Here is a 20061-nt window from a genome sequence, read left to right on the forward strand (position 1 = left end):
GGTGGGCCGGGGGGGGAAGTAGCGTACCCCCCAATTCCCCCCGCCCCTCGCAACACCCTTAGCCCCTCCCCTCACTCATCACCCCCCCCCACCCTGACCGGCCTGGTGTAGCAAACAAGACTAGCACCCCCATTCCAATTCCCAAAGTAAGCCCCCCTATCAATTTAGCTGGGGATGGTAGAGGGGGGGGGGTTACAGCTGACCACAAAATATACAAAGACAAAGATGCCCCGTATAGCTTTTAACAGACTGCTGGGGAAAGTGCTGCACCTATAAAGGTCGGCACGGCACACTAATGGGGTTGGTGACAAAAGCACCACGTCCGGCCGCCTTTGTCTCCCCAAATGACGATGTCGACACACCGCACCATGTACTCATTTGAGACTGAGTCGACCTAGGGGAGCGCACTTTACCGCTGCCTTACAAAAGAAACACACAAGACGCCCATAAGCACTGGACATTGAGGGCTATTGGTTCTAAACATTAGCTGGCAAATTATTGCACTTCCCTTAAACTTTTGTTTACATTTAATGCCACTTACATGTGGGCGAAATCCGCTCCATGTCCTGTGGTGCTGTTGGATCATTAACATCACAGGCTCGTGAGAGGTGGCAGCAGATTGAGGAGGCCTTCATCCAGCAGTGGATCGAACATAGCTTATGATGATGATACATACAGATACATGTAGGGTCCTTTTTGGAAATTCACTATTGGATGGATGAAGAACTCTCCCATGCGTTGGGGGTCGTGGTGGTAAAATAGAGTTTGGGAGGAGGGGGGTTATTTGACCATACTTTATCGGTAGGGGTTGGTTGAGGATAAGTGAATATATTTGTATCTTTATAACCAGGCGAAAGCTATTCGAGGTTAAAGTGTTTTTACACGGAGACCTGAACACGGAAAAATAATAATAATGATGCGGAAATGTCCGCGTGTTGAAGGACAAAATGAAAACAAAACCATCTCAAAGTAAAATAAAACAAGGAAAGAAAATAATCTTCGAAATACGATACATGTAAATAAAGTATTTTTTTTAATCACCAAAAACATTCCAGATACGTATACATTTCTTCAAAGGTAATACTACAGTGCCAGGACTATACTGTATATACATTTTAAAAACTGCTTTGGGGCTAAGAAATAAGCAGCAGAGGTCAGTATAGAAAACACAAATTGTTGTACTGTGCTTCTATGCTCCTCGCCATTCAACCCGCGCTGACCATCTTAGCGTGGTGAGGTCTGGTCACATAACCCCATGACCCCGCACACGCAACAGAGGACTGTTCAAGGTACATGTCTCTAAAGCAAGAATTCGTGGGAAACCGACTTTGAACGTGTAAAGGTAGGGGACAGAGGACAGTGCACAGGACCCGTTCAAGATATCACTCAGTAGCTGATATCAAGCCTCGGCCGGTAATCAAACTCAGCGCCGCGCTAACCACTCCGCCACCGCTCCTCCATCCTACCACCACCACGAATTCTAAACTCACGTTCAAAGCGTGAGACACGCACGCGGAAAGCGTGGAAGGGAAGAACAAAAAAAACCCACGGTCAGTATTTTATAACCGGCCACAGAAATTACCCGCGTACAAAAAAAGTTGAATCAAAATGCCCATTAAAAATATCGACCGTACGCAACATTTTGCAGGCGTTACCGACCGCTCGGCGAGTTGGCATATAACAGGCCTTGGAAAACTCTCTTAACCCCCCTGCCCCCTCCACCCCCTCGATCCCCTAAGCATTGCCCCGTCGCGTCTCCACCGCCTCCACGTGTTTACCAGTCGCGATAGCGCGCCAGCGTGTCACCGCCGCCCCGTTTAGACTCCGCCACAACAGGGAACGTGAACCAAATGACTCGGCAAGTGTAGCAACAGTCGTCCTTGCCATCTTGTGGGCACACCGTAGAGTGATCGACAGGCAAGGAGTCCATGCGCGATCTTTCGCACGGCACGGGGCAGCCTTCCGTGTTTCGAGAACGGCCCCGCGGAAGCGGCTATCACAGAGTTACTTCTGAGATCACTTTCAGGGTCCACACACACACACGTTCCCTCCTCAACCGCTCCATCACATGAGAGTACAGTACTGTGAAGTTTGTCGCACGATCGTCAAACGGATATTTAAATCACCAGAGGAACCATTTAGCCAGAACCAAATGATTGTGATTTGTTTTCGTGCAGTCATTGGTGGGAGAGCTGGGATTAATTATCAACTATCTACCCTTGAGTACAGGGTTTAATCGCAGACAGCTGCCTGGATTTAAACCCATGGTATCAGCTGTACCAGCTCAGCGCTCTGACCTCTGAGCAATCTGGCCATCTCCCAGTACTTCATGCACATGCGTACGAACGATCCAGTACAGGGTGTGATCCAAAAGTCAGGACACATCGGGTGAGGTACGGTGGCGAGATGTTAATTACCTCGCCTGGTATACATGAGGTCGTGGGTTCGATCCTGACCCTGACGCCTCTGTATGTTTGGAGTTTGCATGTTCTTCCCGTGACCGCGTGGGTTTTTCTCTGGGTCCTCTGGGTTTTCCCTCCACGTTTAGAATCAAACATCACGCGTTTCGAGTATTTGGCTGCTATCAATTTCCACACGATAAGCCACTTCGTTGAGCTATCATTTGTGACCAGGTCGCTTCTGACAGATAATTCTATAGCTCAGTAGGCCTCACCTGATCAAATAAAAAAGGTTTAAGTTCATTTAGTTTAACACGTAGGCTTTCGCGACCAATATTGTTCATAATCAACGATTTTTGGGTTTAGATCGCGTTATTTATAAATGTGTGGAGGGTTACGACACATTTATAAATAACGCGATCTAAACCCAAAAATCGTTGATTATTAAGTTCATTTAATTATTTTCAACAGTGGCATTACAATTGAATTGTTTATTCTTTAAGTTAATATTTTATCTATGATTAATCTATATTTTTCTTGTAGGGGTCACCTCAAATCCTTCGGATACAAAACTCGACAAAGAACCCTGAATAAATTGAGACAATAAACATAATGGATCAACGTTTAAAGATTACACATGTAATCTTTAAAAAGTCCTAAATAAATTTGCAATAAAAATCATGCAAGCATTACAGCTAATGGCAGTCAGTTTCAACACTTGTTAAAATACATTAAATAACCCAATGTGATAGCTCATTGGGCCTTACCTGATAGCATAGTTCAGTTTATTTGTCGAAATAAATATAATAACCTTATGTGGCCAAAAATTTGGGCCATCCTGTACAATGTGGGGGTGTGTGTATAGCGTTGCGAGAACGAGATGATAAATTATCGTGTAAATGTATAACTATTGTCTTGAAATGTATGAACGTATGATAATATTAAGTAAAGAGTGATGAGTAAATTACGTTTCTATGAAAACAAGATCGGTCGCCAGAACAGAATGATCCTTGGATTTAATTGGACTGTGTATGACCACTACACTGTATAAAGGTGTCATTTAATACTGTACATATAGTGACTGATGTAAATCCAACGGTGTTCTCGAATGGCTAGAAAGCTCAAATTGTGTGCAAACATCGACATCGCTTAACTGTCGTGCTTTTAGTGAAGCAATTCATTTCCTCCAGTGGAGCCCCTCTGCCAGCAGTGGCTTGAACAGGCTACTGCAGCTTTGCGCCTTTACCTTTGTATATACAGTACATTGATGATGATGATGATGCGCAATAGATCTTAGGCGCAGCAAAGGAAAGGCAGCTACCACCCCTGCTCTGATTGATGAGATGAGTTTGAGAATATTTTTGTGTGTGTTCGTAACAGATGGAGCGGGTGGGGGGAAAATTGTGAATTGGCTAAGATTGAGGAGATCATCGAGGTAAGTATGAGCAAGGTCATATTAAAGTATTGTGAATATGGGGGGGGAGCTATTTTATAGGCAATGTCCTGTTAAGTGGCAAGCCATATTAATACACGGCCTAATTGGAGGTGTTTTTTTGTTCACTACCATAAATTTCAATTAAGGAGCCAGTGGAAAATCCACAATGTCACGTTAGCACTGTACATGTTCCTACCACAACACACACAATGGCAGGCATCAGCACATATAGCTGATTGATTGATGTCCTTTATTTAACCAGGTGAGGGCCTATTGAGATTATATATGCATGAGGATATTGATGGGAAAGGGCAAGTTCGCATCTGCTGCTGATGTGGCACTCTACCTCCCAGGCGTGATGTGTCGCTGTGTTTTAATACTTCGTGTTTGTTGTTGTGTTGTTTTTATTTGGGATGATTATTATCCTGTATATATATCAGGTTAGCTCTTGGACGCCCTTAAACCAGAGAATATTTCCTCCTCATATGAAAGCTAGCTACTTATCTCCGCCCAGATTATCGCCGGTGTAATCGTGTTGTGCCGACCAGAAATGAATATCATCATTGACATTAAGCATCGTCGTATGAGCTACAGTATATATATATAACCATAAAAAATTTGCTGCCCAAATGCTCGATGTTCAAGTAATGATCCAGAACAGGCAGAATCAGAATCTTTATTTAGACTGGAGGATTCCGATGAGATATTTAGTTCTTTTTCACAGATGTCCAAACAGACTGAATACAAACACATAAAACCCGAAGCAATACCACATACGGATTTCAACGTTATATACTGTGCTGTACTTTGTCTGGGAAAGCTTCTCCGAGTCTCAGTACTCTTTCAAGAGGTTGTGCTGCTTCATTGATTTGACCGGTTCCGACTTTGATTCTTTTTTTGTCTTCATTTGGGAGTACTCTGGAAAACCCGGAGAAACTCCACCATGCATATGAAGGGGAACAACCGAACAACACACAACAAACTCCGCACAGATGACTTAAGCACCAGGTTCCTCAACCCTCATCGTGTTGGCCACCTCGCGGCCCAACGAGAGTGCTTTCGTGACTTTCACATTTCACGAATTCTTTACGTGGATGATCCCACCACCAACCCTTTGTTACCATAAAAAGCGACGGATCTCACGCGTGCGTCACCACGCAAGTTGCTCTGTGATCTCACGACAGGTTGAGGTGGGCGGAGGGGAGGGGTGATGCGAGAGGATGCCGCGGCTGATGTATGGAGAGGCAAGACGAGGGGGGGGGGGGTAAGTTGAGCAGGTGAATACTTAATAAGGGGACTAAACCGTGAAATTTCACGTGCGCACCAGACGGAATAAATCCCCCCCCCCCCCCCCGAAAAAGTTACAATATGCACCCAGAAAACTCTCCACTCAAACCACCCACCCAGCCGTACAAAAAAACAATGATAAGAAAAAAAAGACTACGTAAATCCGAGTGGCTGGGTGCATTGTAACACCAGACTTCCCGAGGATTGTCCCCACACAATGCGAACAATTTGAACGCCTCGCTCGCTGCGTGAATACCTCTAAGCGCCACGCACAGGCGTTATGTCCTCTCCCCCGTGACTCTATTGGAGCGCTTATTTACTCGAGTCCTACACTCACCGCTACTGGACATCTGTGAAAAGAGCGTTATATAGCTCATTAGATTCCTCCGGTATAAATCAATATTCTCATTTTGACTTCAGTCTCTCCGGTGAACAACAACAACAAGAAAGACAACAACGAAAACAACCGCCACTCGACACTAAATGGCAGAGACATCATCACCACTGCTTGTGGCAGGCTAGGTGCACTCCGAGGCCACGTGAAGCGTCAAGGGGATCACTGGCAGATCACGGTACAGGCCCAGGTGCCGTGGGTTGACACAGACAACAAAGACAATGATCCCCAGTATAGCCTTGACAGACTGTTGGGGCGAGTGCTGTTAGCGAGCACCTATAAAGGCCGGCACGGCACACGAAGGGGTGGGTGGCCAACACCACGCCCGACCGCCTTTGTCTCCCCAGTGGCAATGTTTACACACCACTACCAGGTACTCATTTGAGGCTGAGTCGACCTAGGAGAGGCCCAGGGACAGGTTCAAATAATCGTCACTGGCGTTTGCCGTGAATCGAACTCCGGTCGCCGGGTTCAGAGCGCAGCGCGCTAACCATTACACCACCACTCCCACACACACACACACACAGAGCGACACACACACAAAACACATGCTACGAACGTAAAAGTGGATTGATAGATTTATGCACCCATGCCGGACACTTATATAATGGCCTTTCTTCACGTGCATTCTCACCCCCCTTGTTTAAATCCCATCAGAATGTCACACACAGTGCCGACTCCGCTCACAACGCAGAGACACAATAGCTTGTGATTGTCCAAAGCAGGTGCCCATTGGTGCCATTACTGCTCACTGACGCACGTGGGAGATTTGGGAGTGAGCTGGAACCATTGTCGCTTTGATCGCAGTGCCTGCGTTCAGCTCGCCCACAGAGTGACAGGAGCCTGCGTGTGTATGTCGCTGTGTGTGTGTGTCTGTTTGCGTGTGTTGGTGGATGCCTTTGCGAGAGTTTATGTGCGTGTTGTTGTAGGGAGCGGTAGTGCATCCGTTAGCGCGCTGCGCTCCGAACCCGGCGATCCGAGTTTGATTCCCGCTTGCACGGCCAACACCGGTGACGATTATCTGAACCTGTCCTGGGCCTCTCCTAGGTCGACTCAGCCTCAACATGAGTACCTGGTGCGGTGTGTAAACATCGTAATTGGGGAGACAAAGGCGGTCGGGCGTGCTCCTGACCACCCCCTCGTGTACCGTTCTGGCCTTCATAGGTGCTATTTGCTAACAGCACTTGCCCCCATAGTCTGTTAAGGCTACACGGGGGATCTTTGTATCTGTGTGTTGGAGAGCAGTAGTGTGGTGGTTAGTAGCGCACTGCGATTCCCGGCTCACGGCCAACATCAGTGACAAATATCGGAATCGATCCTGGGCTTGCTCGAATCAGTCTCAAACGAGTAGTCGTGTACAAACAACAGAACCGGGGAGACAAAGGCGACCGGGCCTGGGAATAGCCGCACCACCGCCCTAGTGCACCGTCCCACGGCTGACATCAGTGGCCACAACATTCGACAACATATGTAATCTCGCGTTGAAGAACATTGCGATGTCATGCGAAAGAGGTTTGCAAAACGTTCGTCACGGGATAAAAAAAACAGTCGCAAGCGGTTTAGCCATATCGACTTCCTCGGCGGCCCTATAACTCTGGCCCTAAACCTCAACCCTAAATAACCTTATACGGTGGTCCTAAGCCTCATCTGTTCACAAACAAACGCAGTTTTTAACCAACGCTCTCTTAACTTTATCCGCCCCGAGCCATAAAAGCCGAGTCCTCAACTATACCACCTCACCCGAAATGACCCCCCGCTTAAATGACCCCGAGTCACCATGGCAAGCTGTGACCTTTAAAAGGCGTGGTGGATGAGCGTTCAGCTTCCTTAAACAAAAATACCTCGGACTCTTTGATGAAAGGATGAGAAACTTTCTCGCGTGGCGAGAGTGCGGGGTGATGTCACCGCATATTACAAGTGGGTGTGTGTGTGGTGTGTGTGGGAGAGTTGGTTGAGAATTGTGGTGTCTGATGGGTGGCTGGTGGTAGTGCTGGTTGGTGCTGGTTAGCGCACTGCGCTCCAAGCCCGGCCACCCGAGTTCGATTCCCACTAACCGCCACCAGGTGACGATTATCTGAACCGGTCCTGGGCCTCCCCGAGGTCGACTCAACCTCAAATTGGGTACTTGACGCTATGGGTAAACATCGCCAATTGGACGGCATCGCATCAGCCCCGGCTTCCTCGTGCCAAAGACAAAGATCACACGTATAGCCTTAAAAAAAACTGTTGGTGCAAGTGCTGTTAGCGAGTAGCACCTATGAAGGCCGGCACGACACACCACGCTCGGCCGCCTTTGTCTCCCTGTCGTGCCGATGTTTACCCATCACCGGGACCGGTTCAGATATCCGTCGCTGACTTTGGCCGTGAGCGCGGATCGAACTCGGCCTGCCAGGTTTCCCGCACTTCCGATTGGCACCGTAGGGCTACGTACGGTGCGAAAGAAGTTCGGCATACGCGCCTTACGCTACACTACCGCGTCTGTGCCAGGCCAGGTGCACTTTGAGGCTGTCGCGTGAAGTGTCGAAGGCTCGCTGCTGACCAGGAGGTCTCGGGACAGACGCAGGAGGTGCCATGGGTTGGCTGACTTGAGATGAGCGGTAGATGCACCACCAGCTGTACCCCCTACGAACATGCCAAGTCCCCCCACACACACACGCAGCCGTCGTCTTCTTATTTCCCTATCCTCGGCGGAAATAGCTGGACAGGAAACGGCACTCACCCCGCAGCTCTTGGGCAATAAATAACCAACACTCTCACTGCGCCTTTCTCATTTGCTGGTCCACATTTATTGTGGCTTCCTTTTAAATGTCGTCGCAATTCGAACCTAAACTCCGATCTTCACTCGACAGTTTTTGGTTTGTGTTTGTGTCATCCTCTTGGAGTCAATGCTCGTGTTTACTCCACGTGAGCGTGGGCCAGTCGTGCGGCTCGAATGGAAACTCTCGCTACATTGGGAATTGTGGCATGATAGTGACGTTTAAAAAAAAAACACAAATAGATCAAATACAAACATTAGTTGCTGAGCACGTGACCAGAGACCGACACAAAACCCAAAGCGGTGTTGCATAAAGCAACACCGCTCAGGGCCAACACAGTACAGCAAATCATAGACATGTTTCACGACGCATCGATTAATCGTTCATGACAGTCGATAACCCCTGCCCCCCCCCTCCCCCCCACAAACAAAAAGGTTTTCTGTTGATATTCATGAAGAGAAAATTCATCGACTGCTGTTTTTTTTTAATTCAGTTGAATTTATTTCGCGCCGTACATAGTCAACCGTGGTCATAGGAGGTGCGATTGGCTCTATTTAGGAACATTGACAGCCCCCCCCCACTCCTACTCCCCTCTCCATCCCCACCACCCCCCTCCCCAGGTAGCAACGAGACGGTAAAAACGAGAGAGAGAGAGAGCGAGCGAAAAAGAAGAATGGATTCTTGAGTGGAATGGAGAGGCTCCTTAACCGACACCTAATTCGAATGGATAGAGGTGCTGGCCGATCGTGATCATGGGTGGCATTTGCATACGACACAGCGACACACTGCAACGTAGCAGATGGGAACGAGCAGGATTCTTGAACCGAACGAAATTGTTGTAGGAACTGCTGGGGGGGGGGGTGCTACGGAGGGAGATGAGAGGGAGGTCAACAGTGGAAGTATGAAGGAGGAGGAAGATACGTGTTATTTCATGCAGCCCAGATGATCGAACGCGAAGATTGTGCATGCAAGGAACAAGTCAATCTGGTAGAACGAGACCTGCACACAGTGGCGGAGGAATGTCGCAGGCAGGCGTGGCGCTGGGCGAGAGAGGTAATGACCGTGGCGTAGTAGCGATGAGAGAGTGATAAGGGGGCGGCTGGACGACTGTGGGTGAGAGAGAGAGTGGGAGTGTGGACCGGGAGTGAGTCGGCGTGTGTAGCGTGAGGTCACGGGGTTGGTGGTAAGGGACACTGCCCTGTTGCTGTTGATTGTGGGCAAGAAGACCGGTCCAATTACTGTGCGATGCCAGCACAGGCAGCATGGCTTACGGTCTGTTATTTATAAAACCAAAAATACCAACACATTCGTCAATAATATTGTAGTCTTAAACATATATATGCGCCGTAAAAAAAAAGTAACGTTTTGAAAATGTACCGTCCTTCCAACGCACTTCCGATTAGCACGGTTGGCTACGTACGGTGCGAAAGAAGTTCAACGTACATACAACCTACGTACAAGACGCATTTCATCCGTAGATCACAATGCGTCATAATAGACTATTCGGGCAATGGGCCTTCTTTATAGCACACTGTTAGGTGTGATTGTGCACAATTATCAAATTATAAAAAGTGATCGCTGGCTTTCTTTGTGGAGTGAGAGTAGTGGCGCAGTGGTTAGCGCACTGCACTACAAAGCCGGGTCACCCGAGTTAAATTCCTGGTCCATGGTGAGCATTGAGTGGTGGGCGTCATCCGAACCGTCACCAATAGGCGGCGCACTTTTACACACACCCAGCTACACGTAACATTCACTTAGGGGCCGTCCATAAATGACGTCACGCACCTAGGGGGGGGGGGAGGGGTCAGACATTTGTGACGATGTGTGACGACGGGGGGGGGGGGGTGTTTGAGAAATGTGACGTCACATCAAAATGCGCAACTTTAAATAAATTAGACAACACGTTCTACTTAATCAAATATACTTTTTTAATAAATGTTTTCTCCTACAACATCAGAGTGCAGCGCCACATTAAATACGCACTACAATGACAATAGTTTGAAGCGATTTGAAGCATGTTTAATTTTTTTGGGGGGGGGGCAGAGCTTTGTGACGTCATATTTGAGGGGGGGGTCTGACTTTTTGTGACGCCGTGTGACGAGGGAGGGGGGGTCAAAAATTGTCCAAAATCGCGTGACGTCATTTATGGACGGCCCCTTACATGGCAGGTAAGTCGATATATATTTGTATATAAATGAAAAAAATCATACGTATATAAATTCTCACGAATGAAATTAGCCAAAGTAATGAGTAAAATTCGAAACTTAACCGAATATATTTTCTGCAAAGCCGATACAGACTCAACCCATTGGTCACTGGCATTGCGGCCTGAAAAGGGACGAATATTATAATGGCCGACGTTTCGGGCTACGGTCCTTCGTAAAATGCGACGCAGTTGAATCACGTAAAGCATAAACCCCAATGAAGATTTGAACCCCATGTCATCAGCGTTGCCGTCTCGGTTAACTGGCCAGTGAGATTTTATTGATTTACTTACCAGGTGAGGCCCACTGAGGTATAAAGCTATTTTCAGAACCGACCAGGCCACAAATAACAGATAAATTAAGTGGCTTATCACGTGGAAATGTACAGCGGCCAAATACTGTACTCTTATGCACTTGACGTTGATTCTAAATGTGGAGGGGAAAACCGGAGGACCCGGAGAAAAATCCACGCTATCAACAAAGGGGAAAACATGCAAACTCCAAATATACAGCAGCAGGCGTCATGGTCTGGATCGAACCCACGACCTCCCTCCTCCTGTATAACCAGGAGATTAACGTCTCGCCACCGTGTCTCCCAAGGGAGAGGGAGGGGTGGTGGATGGCGGGGAGGTACGTGTAATGAAACAAATCTGTGTAAATAAATCTAAGAGATGTATCACACAGTACGCCCACAGACAGAAGAATTGGCGTTTGTGATGTCAATACTGGGAAGGCATGGCTATCAGTCTCCTTAATAAACACGCACACACACACCGGTCTGCACTGGAGGAATTGTGGTTTGCTAAGACGATTATAATAACAGAGGTCTACATACCAATTGACAGTGAACCTTGTGCGAGCAGCACACACCATACCCATACACGTACAAACAGCATGCGGTATACACGTACAAACAGCATGCGGTATACACGTACAGACAGCATGCGGTATACACGTACAGACAGCATGCGGTATACACGTACAGACAGCATGTGGTATACACGTACAGACAGCATGCTGTATACACGTACAGACAGCATGCGGTGTACACGTACAGACAGCATGTGGTATACACGTACAGACAGCATGTGGTATACACGTACAGACAGCATGCGGTATACACGTACAGACAGCATGTGGTATACACGTACAGATAGCATGCGGTATACACGTACAGACAGCATGCGGTGTACACGTACAGACAGCATGTGGTATACACGTACAGACAGCATGCGGTATACACGTACAGATAGCATGCGGTATACACGTACAGACAGCATGTGGTATACACGTACAGACAGCATGTGGTATACACGTACAGACAGCATGCGGTATACACGTACAGACAGCATGTGGTATACACGTACAGATAGCATGCGGTATACACGTACAGACAGCATGCGGTGTACACGTACAGACAGCATGTGGTATACACGTACAGACAGCATGCGGTATACACGTACAGACAGCATGCGGTATACACGTACAGACAGCATGCTGTATACACGTACAGACAGCATGTGGTATACACGTACAGACAGCATGTGGTATACACGTACAGACAGCATGCGGTGTACACGTACAGACAGCATGTGGTATACACGTACAGACAGCATGCGGTATACACGTACAGACAGCATGCGGTATACACGTACAGACAGCATGCTGTATACACGTACAGACAGCATGTGGTATACACGTACAGACAGCATGTGGTATACACGTACAGACAGCATGCGGTGTACACGTACAGACAGCATGTGGTATACACGTACAGACAGCATGTGGTATACACGTACAGACAGCATGTGGTATACACGTACAGACAGCATGCTGTATACACGTACAGACAGCATGCTGTATACACGTACAGACAGCATGTGGTATACACGTACAGACAACATACGGTATACACGTACAGACAGCATGCTGTATACACGTACAGACAGCATGCTGTATACACGTACAGACAGCATGCGGTATACACGTACAGACAGCATGTGGTGTACACGTACAGACAGCATGCGGTATACATGTACGGATACAGCCCCGCAATTCTCACACCACACTGCTGGCAATAGGAGCTTCCGCTAAAGGGAGCGCTAGAGAGAGTCTCTCTCTCGAGAGGGTATTTGGTCTACTCTTCCACGCCAACCAGGGCGTCTTGGTAGAGTTGGGAGTATGCACACTTTACCCCATTTTCACTGCTCGGTGGGCACAGGCGGGCGAGGGGATATTGTCGGATTTTAAGAGAACATTTCCATTGTTTCAGCGACCATGCATGGAGATTGAACCGGACCGGGGGGGAAATATCTGGATTTGCAAGTCCAATGTGCGTCCCATAACCCGGACGTGAACCCAGGTTATCAGCGTGGCTGTTATCCGACTGATCAGCAAGCGGCGAGTCACCAGAGGGGAGAGATACATCGCTGCAGGGACACGCACGGGGACACGTGGAGGCAGCTTGGCACCGATCGACTCTTCACGGCAGGACCAGAAGCTTTAGTTACGTACGTTACAACAACAAACAATACAACAACAACAACAACAACAAAAACACGATATGAGTGCAAAGTATGGAAAAGGTAAATAAATCACTTTAAAATATATATATAAAAATAAAATATTTTTTATTTGAAGCTTTCGTGACTGCAGGAATCCATACTCTTTGGTTCTTTCGGTAAAGTCACGGAGGTAGAAAAATAAAACAAAATAAAAAATAATATATCACGACGTTTCGATCGCAACACACCCTGGCACCAAATACCCGTTTTAAGGTTGAGTCGACCTGGGGGAGTCCCTGGACCGCTTCAAATATTCCCCACTATAATTGGCCGTGAGCGGGAATCGAACTCGGGTAGTCACACAATCACAAACACACTCTCACACACAAAGACAAAGATCTCCCGTATAGCCTTTAATCAACTGTTGGGGCAAGTGCTGTTAGCGAGCACCTGTGAAGGCCGGAACGGCACACGAGGGGGTGGGTAGCCACCAGCATGCCCGGCCGCCTTTGTCTCCCCAGTCTCGATGTTTACTACACACCGCACCAGATACTCATTTGAGGCTGAGTCGACCTAGGGGAGGCCCAGGACCGATTTAGATAATCGAACCTGGGTCGACGGTTTCATAGTGCAGCGTAGCGCTAACCGCTACACCACCGCTCCCCACACACACAGCGTGAGTGATGGGCCACTCCTAACGTCGGTCACCAACATTGATCACGTGACGACGAAAGAGCGTGTGCGTCCTGGGGCCTCATCAAGGTCGACTCAGCCTTAAACGAGCAACTGGTGCGATGTGTGTAATCACCACCGCTGGGGAGACAAAGGTGGCCGGGCGTGGTATTGGCCACCCCCACCCCCTCGTTGCGCCGTGGTGGCCTTCTTCATTAGGCGCTGCTCGCGAAAAGCACTTGCCCCAACAGCCTGCGCAGGCTATACGGGGGGGCTTTGTCACCGTGCTGTGTGTCAAGCCATCGCGATACACGCGCCAACAGGTGCTTGGAAAGGGCTTTAAAACTAAAGTAATAATAATAAGTGCGGGGTTGTGTTTCACCGTTCGTTCGGCTCGAGCAGCAGCACCGGCGACAAAAACAAACTTTGTTGAAAATTAACGAATGAAACGTACGTTTTGTTAAAACTCCGCTTGCCAAGGTTGCTTTTTTGGTTTGTCGCGCGGATAAATGTAACAATTATCTGCCGCGTGCGGAAGGGTCGTCGCCCGAAACGTTACCGTGTGTTTTAAAGGAGGAACCGAGTAGTGAAACCCAGTTGTTGTTCTGCGACGGAAAAATCAGAAACAGCTGCCGCGTGTTTGTGCTCTTCTCGCAATACCCCCGTTCTCGGAGCACCACAATTACTCGGCCTTTTTTTGTACGTAATAACAACAACAATGCCTAGACAATGTCCCGTGAGGTTTATCGTTGTATATTCTCGAGGATTTAAAGAATATACTGGCGAAATAATGTTACATTCATAGGAGCACTAATTGACAAGTGATAGTACATTTTAAATGAACCGCGGCAGGTCTTCTGTATTCCTTACTCGTATTACCGCTTTGGTGTCGCTATCCATATTATGTGAAAAAGAGCTTCATAGCTCATCGGATTCCTCCAGTATTAATAACTATTATGATTCTGATATCTTCCCAACTTCTTCCGCTGCTTCAATCCAATGTTTATTTGTTACGCGAAAAACCCCGTGAAGCCAGTTAGCCAGCTAGCTTCGGTGGCAACGGCCCGCAGCGGCCACTTAAACAATCAACAGAGTTACTGTTTGTGATGGAGAGGCACCCAGCCAGCAGCCAGCCAAGAAACTCGAGTCGTGGAGTATTTTTAACAGTACTGTCGTGTGATAATGTTGTGAGTGCGTCTTACAATCCGGTAGGGTTAAGTGTGCGTGTGTCACTCGATCTATATAGCTTTATTTACACATGGCAGCAAGCTTGAAGTGCGCCTTACCCTAACAATTGAACTTTTTATATTAATGATTGCATACAAAAAAAGGTTTTGCTGGCTGGCTAGCTGGAGGGATGGGTGAATAAACGAACGGACGGTCACGTCCAAAGGGATGTGCGGTCTGCTAGTTTGTGATGATTTAAAACTTCGTCTGTTACTCAACAGTTACCACAGTACTGAATTAGTGTAACTTTTCATAGGCCTATTTATAAATCTGGTCATCATGTAATTCTCATCAGCCCCCCCCCCCCGCAAATGCAGTCTCCATCCCTTATCGTCCAATCTGTCTCGACTGGCCTATCTATTTACGTGCTATGAGGAAGGTCCATAGCCTTATTATATATTAAAAAAGCCACAGTGTTATAGACGAATGTGTTGAGTTTCTTTTATGATCCACATCGTCATATTACAGATGTTTGTTTATCTTATAAATGCGGCAGTGGTGATGATGATGATGATGATAACATCAGTGGTGTACGTTCGGTCTGCTCTTGGAAATGAAAATGCCAACTCGGTCTCTTTAAATTTTGTGTTAAACGGACAACGCAATCGATCCCCTGTGCATTGATACTGACACTTTTTTTCACGTATCGATCCGAACCTGATACATGAGCACGACGGGATTGTTAAGTATATGTTCTTCAACTCACAGCGATCCGTAACTTTGACGCCTTTGGCGTCATCTGGTCCAACACCATGTGAGACTAGGCTCTAAGGAAAGCTGTCTCGGGTGTGAACCAATCAACTTCAAGGACAGTGCATACATTATCAGAGTTATGTTTTTTGTTTACATTATGACTGCAGGTATTGTGGTCTATGGACTCTATGCAAACATGACTCCTTGTAAAAAAGGTGTCAGTTTTGTTGCCAGATAAAAGGGTTAAAAAAAACTATCATATTTTTTACTGGCAAATGAGGTTCCAATGACGTACCATAATGTTCATGCCAAGGTTGATTGTCCGCCAGTATTGAAATGATGAAATTATCGTCTCAGGACATTTAAACAACTCTCGAATGAAGATCAAATATGAATATTGTACTTGTTAGCCGTGGGTGTCGAGTGGTGGTGCAACAGTTAGAGCACTGCATCCGTGAAGCTAACAAACCGAGTTCGATTCCCAGCCACTGCTAACATCAGTGACTATATTGACTCGAATTGTAAATGTCGCGGGTTTACTCTCTAACACACCGGTGTGCTGAACTAGTAACTAATTAGCGCGTTTTGTTCATGTGACAAACCTCACTAATTGGCTGTGTCGGGTGGTGGCGGGTTTAACGACACATTTATATTTACGCGATCTAACCCCGACCAAAAACTTCGATTATGGATATTTATCATTTGAACCGATCATTCTCTCAACCTCTCTGCCACCGCTGCACCAGACCGCACCGACCAGCGTGGTGAAGTATGGCCATACAACCCCCCATGACCGACAACAGCGTGAGGAGGCCAGCCTCCATGCAGCACTACACTCACCAAGGGCCGCGAAAATTAATGCCTTGAGTCTAGATTTGAAGCTTTCGTGACTGCAAGGATTAATATTCTTAGGTTTTTTCGGTAAAGTCACGTAGGTAAAAAAATGCTAATTAATAAAAGTAAAATAAATATAAAAATCACGACGTTTCGGAGGCAACACAAGCTTCCGTCTTCAGGTGGAACCGTCACAGCACGATAGCTGATACAGCTATCGTGCTGTGACGGTTACAGCTATCGTGCTGTGACGGTTCCACCTGAAGACGGAGGCTTGTGTTGCCTCCGAAACGTCGTGATTTTTATTTTATTTTAATTTTACTTTTATTAATTAAATTTTTTTACCTACGTGACTTTACCGAAGAAACCTAAGAATATTAATGCCTCGGTTTACTTTAATGCGCTCTATAAATGTTCAAGGAGTAGATGTTAACTACCCCCCCCATCCCCCCTGCTTTGCAAGAGGTCATGGGTTCGATCCCGACCCTGACGCCTGTAAATATCTGGAGTTTGCGTGTCTCTCTCCCTGTAATTTCCGTGGACTTTTCTCCAGGTCCTCCGGGTTTTCCCTCCACATTTAGAATCAACACCACGCGTTTAGAGTATTTGGCTGATAAACATTTCCACGTGGTGATACCCCCCCCCCTTCGATGCGCTATCATTTGTGGCCAGCTTATTTGGGCTTTACCTGCTAAAGTGTTGTATTGTTGTATTTCGTTGTACGTAAGTGAACAAAAATTGGGCTAAAACATCAACATCGCATATCTGCTAAGAAATGTAACTGATTTCGATTTAAAGCTTTCGTGACTGCAGGGATTCATCTTCTTGGTTCTTTCGGTAATGTCACGTAGAAGGGAAGTAATAAAATAATAAAATAAAACATAATAAAATAAAATAATTCTCACTTATTATAAAATAATAAAAATAAAACATAATAAAATAATTCTCACTTATTTTATTTTATTATGTTTTATTTTTATTATTTTATTACTTCCCTTCTACGTGACATTACCGAAAGAACCAAGCATATGAAATGTAACTGATGATTTTTCCACTTTATTTTATTTCATATTTGTAAACCAATCAAATCGAGGAGAAATCCGACTGCAAGGCATCTCGCGGTGATGCTGGAGGGCAGCTTCCCGATCTGTTTGCGAGCCGTGCGCCGCGCGTTCGAGTTTCCCCGATAACATTTCAGTCGCCGAGACAAGCTCGCGGCACGCGCAGCGAAACGACGGACACCGTGCGACGTTGACAACGCGCGAGGCGACAACACCCCCTTAAGTGGCCACGTCGCATCATCGCGAGCGCTGGTTCCACATCGTCGGACACGACGTCGCCGGCTACCGCGGGCTCGAAAACACGATCCCAGCCGAAGCAGTCGGGACACAGCAGCACAGACAACTCTCTTGATTTGAAGCTTTCGTAAACTGCAGGAATCCATACTCTTTGGTTCTTTCGGCAAAGTCACGTGTGTAGAAAAATAAAACAAAATAAAAATTAATATATCACGACGTTTCGATCGCAAACACACCCTGGCACCAAATACCCGTTTTAAGGTTGAGTCGACCTGGGGGAGTCCCTGGACCGCTTCAAATATTCTCCACTGCGATTGGCCGTGAGCGGGAATCGAACTCGGGTAGTCACACAATCACAAAGCCAAAGCTCTCCCGTATAGCCTTTAATCAACTGTTAGGGCAAGTGCGGTTACGGAGCACCTGTGAAGGCCGGCACGGCACACGAGGGGGTGGGTGGCCACCACCACGCCCGGCCGCCTTTGTCTCCCCAGTGGCGATGTTTACTACACACCGCACCACACAAGCGGTCGTCCTCGGGTGTGGGGACGATCGCTTGTGTGGCGATCGAAACGTCGTGATCTGTTTGTTATTTTGCTACGGTGACTTTACCGAAAGAAGCAAAGAGGACAGACTACTCTGTTGCGGTGATTGCTCCTGACCTCGCCGTGTCCCCGTGACACCTACCCGTAGAATTATATCTCAACAAAGGGTGCGATGAGATGATATACAATTAGCAATTTGTCTCGCCATCGTAGACAGGCCGCTGGCTCCTGCCGCGGTGATCTGGGCTTGACCGCCTGCACGTGAAATTGCAATTGGACGCTCTGTTCATCTTCTTGGTTCTTTCGGTAAAGTCACGTAGAAGGGAAATAATAAAGTAATAAAAATAAAACATGATAAAATAATTCTCACGAATTATTCAGACGCTGTCTTTCCGACAAACCTGTTCTTCACCTGAGGACGGCTGCTTGCGTTGTGGCCGAGACGTCGTGAGAATTATATTTTATAATGTTTTATTTTTTATTATTTTATTATTTCCCTTCGATGTGACTTTACCGAAAGAACCAAGAAGATGAATCCCTGCAGTCACGAAAGCTTTAAATCGACGCTCTGCTGTCAACATCAGCAGCCGTACGAAAGAAAACGAAGAACATTGCTGGGCGCCCCGTGAACTCTGTTTGTGGTGCCTTACGCCGACGATATACGCAGTTCTTCATCGCAGGGTTTCAGAAAATATCACTCGCAAGCATTCTCCACCACGTGCTCTGTTGGTAGTAGCAGTCATAATAATAATGATGACCGATTGGTTAGTCGAGGAGCGGACTCACCTCTTGTGGACTCCCGTGTGAAGTTGTCTTCACCAAACACGGCCTCGACTTCCCGTCGACTTTTGTCCCCTTTACGAATTTTTATCAGTAGTTTGGTAATAAAAATAATAATTTACGATATAATTTACTTGAACACACACACACTAACAATGAATGAACAAAATAAATTAACTTACAATTTTTTTTAAAAAAGCGATTCACAAATTGACAAACGCGTTGAGGTTTGAAAGCTAGAACGTTGAGCTTCTGGTTGAGCGCGTGCCTTCAAAAGAACACGACGGGTCGACTGTCATCGAGAGAGAGAGGCAGACAGAGAGGAGAGACACAGAGAGAGAAGCCAACATTCCCAGTCATCCAGAACTACTCAAGTCTAAGGATGAAGGAGCGGAGGAGGAGGAGGAGGTGGAGTTGTTGCAGATGAAGGGGGAGGGGGAGAGGGAGGAGTTTGTAGCAGGAGGAGGACGGGGAGGGGGGGAACCAGGAGTTGCGAATTAACTTTAAGAAGAATGAGAAAAGGAAGAAACGCACGGGAGTTGATGTAGCGAATCGAGTGGCACGCCACTGATCGGGCAGGGCACCGTAACGCGCACAACATCGGGATTCTTGGGAACTGCGCGTGTGGTGTGTGTCTGTGTGTGTGTGTCTCTGTGTGTGTCTCTGTGTGTGTGTGTCTGTGTGTGTGTCTATGTGTGTGTGTGTCTCTGTGTGTGTCTGTGTGTCTGTGTGTGTGTGTGTGCGATTCTCAGCGGCCAACGCCAGTGACGCTTATCTGAACTGGTCGTGGGCTTCCCCTAGGTTGACTCAGCCTCAAATGAGTACCCGGTGCCGTGTGTAATCATCGCTACTGGGGAGACAAAGGCGGCCGGGCGTGGTGTTGGCCACCCCATCCCCCCACCCTCCTCGTGTTGCGCGCCCGACTTCTTAATAGGTGCTCGCTAACAGCTCTTGCCCTGACATCCCGTTGCATGAACGGCTATTACGGGGGCATCTTTGTCTTTGTGCGCTATTCAGCCAGGAGAGGGAAGAGCGA

The 20061-nt window shown here is 47.2% G+C and overlaps 1 protein-coding gene across 1 annotated transcript in view; it reads right to left on the reverse strand.

Annotated features, from left to right (window-relative positions):
* MEF2C (myocyte enhancer factor 2C) overlaps window positions 1-19444 on the reverse strand; it is a 109315-nt gene extending 89871 nt beyond the window's left edge. Inside the window, exon 1 of the mRNA XM_078592465.1 lies at window positions 19032-19444. The gene's annotated coding sequence lies outside the window, so the exon portion shown is untranslated. The remainder of the gene's footprint in view (window positions 1-19031) is intronic.
* Between the last annotated feature and the right edge of the window lie 617 nt (window positions 19445-20061).

This window comes from Lampetra planeri, chromosome 3 (genome assembly GCF_965212315.1).
Source record: "Lampetra planeri chromosome 3, kcLamPlan1.2.h2, whole genome shotgun sequence".
Taxonomy (NCBI): Eukaryota; Metazoa; Chordata; class Hyperoartia; order Petromyzontiformes; family Petromyzontidae; genus Lampetra; species Lampetra planeri.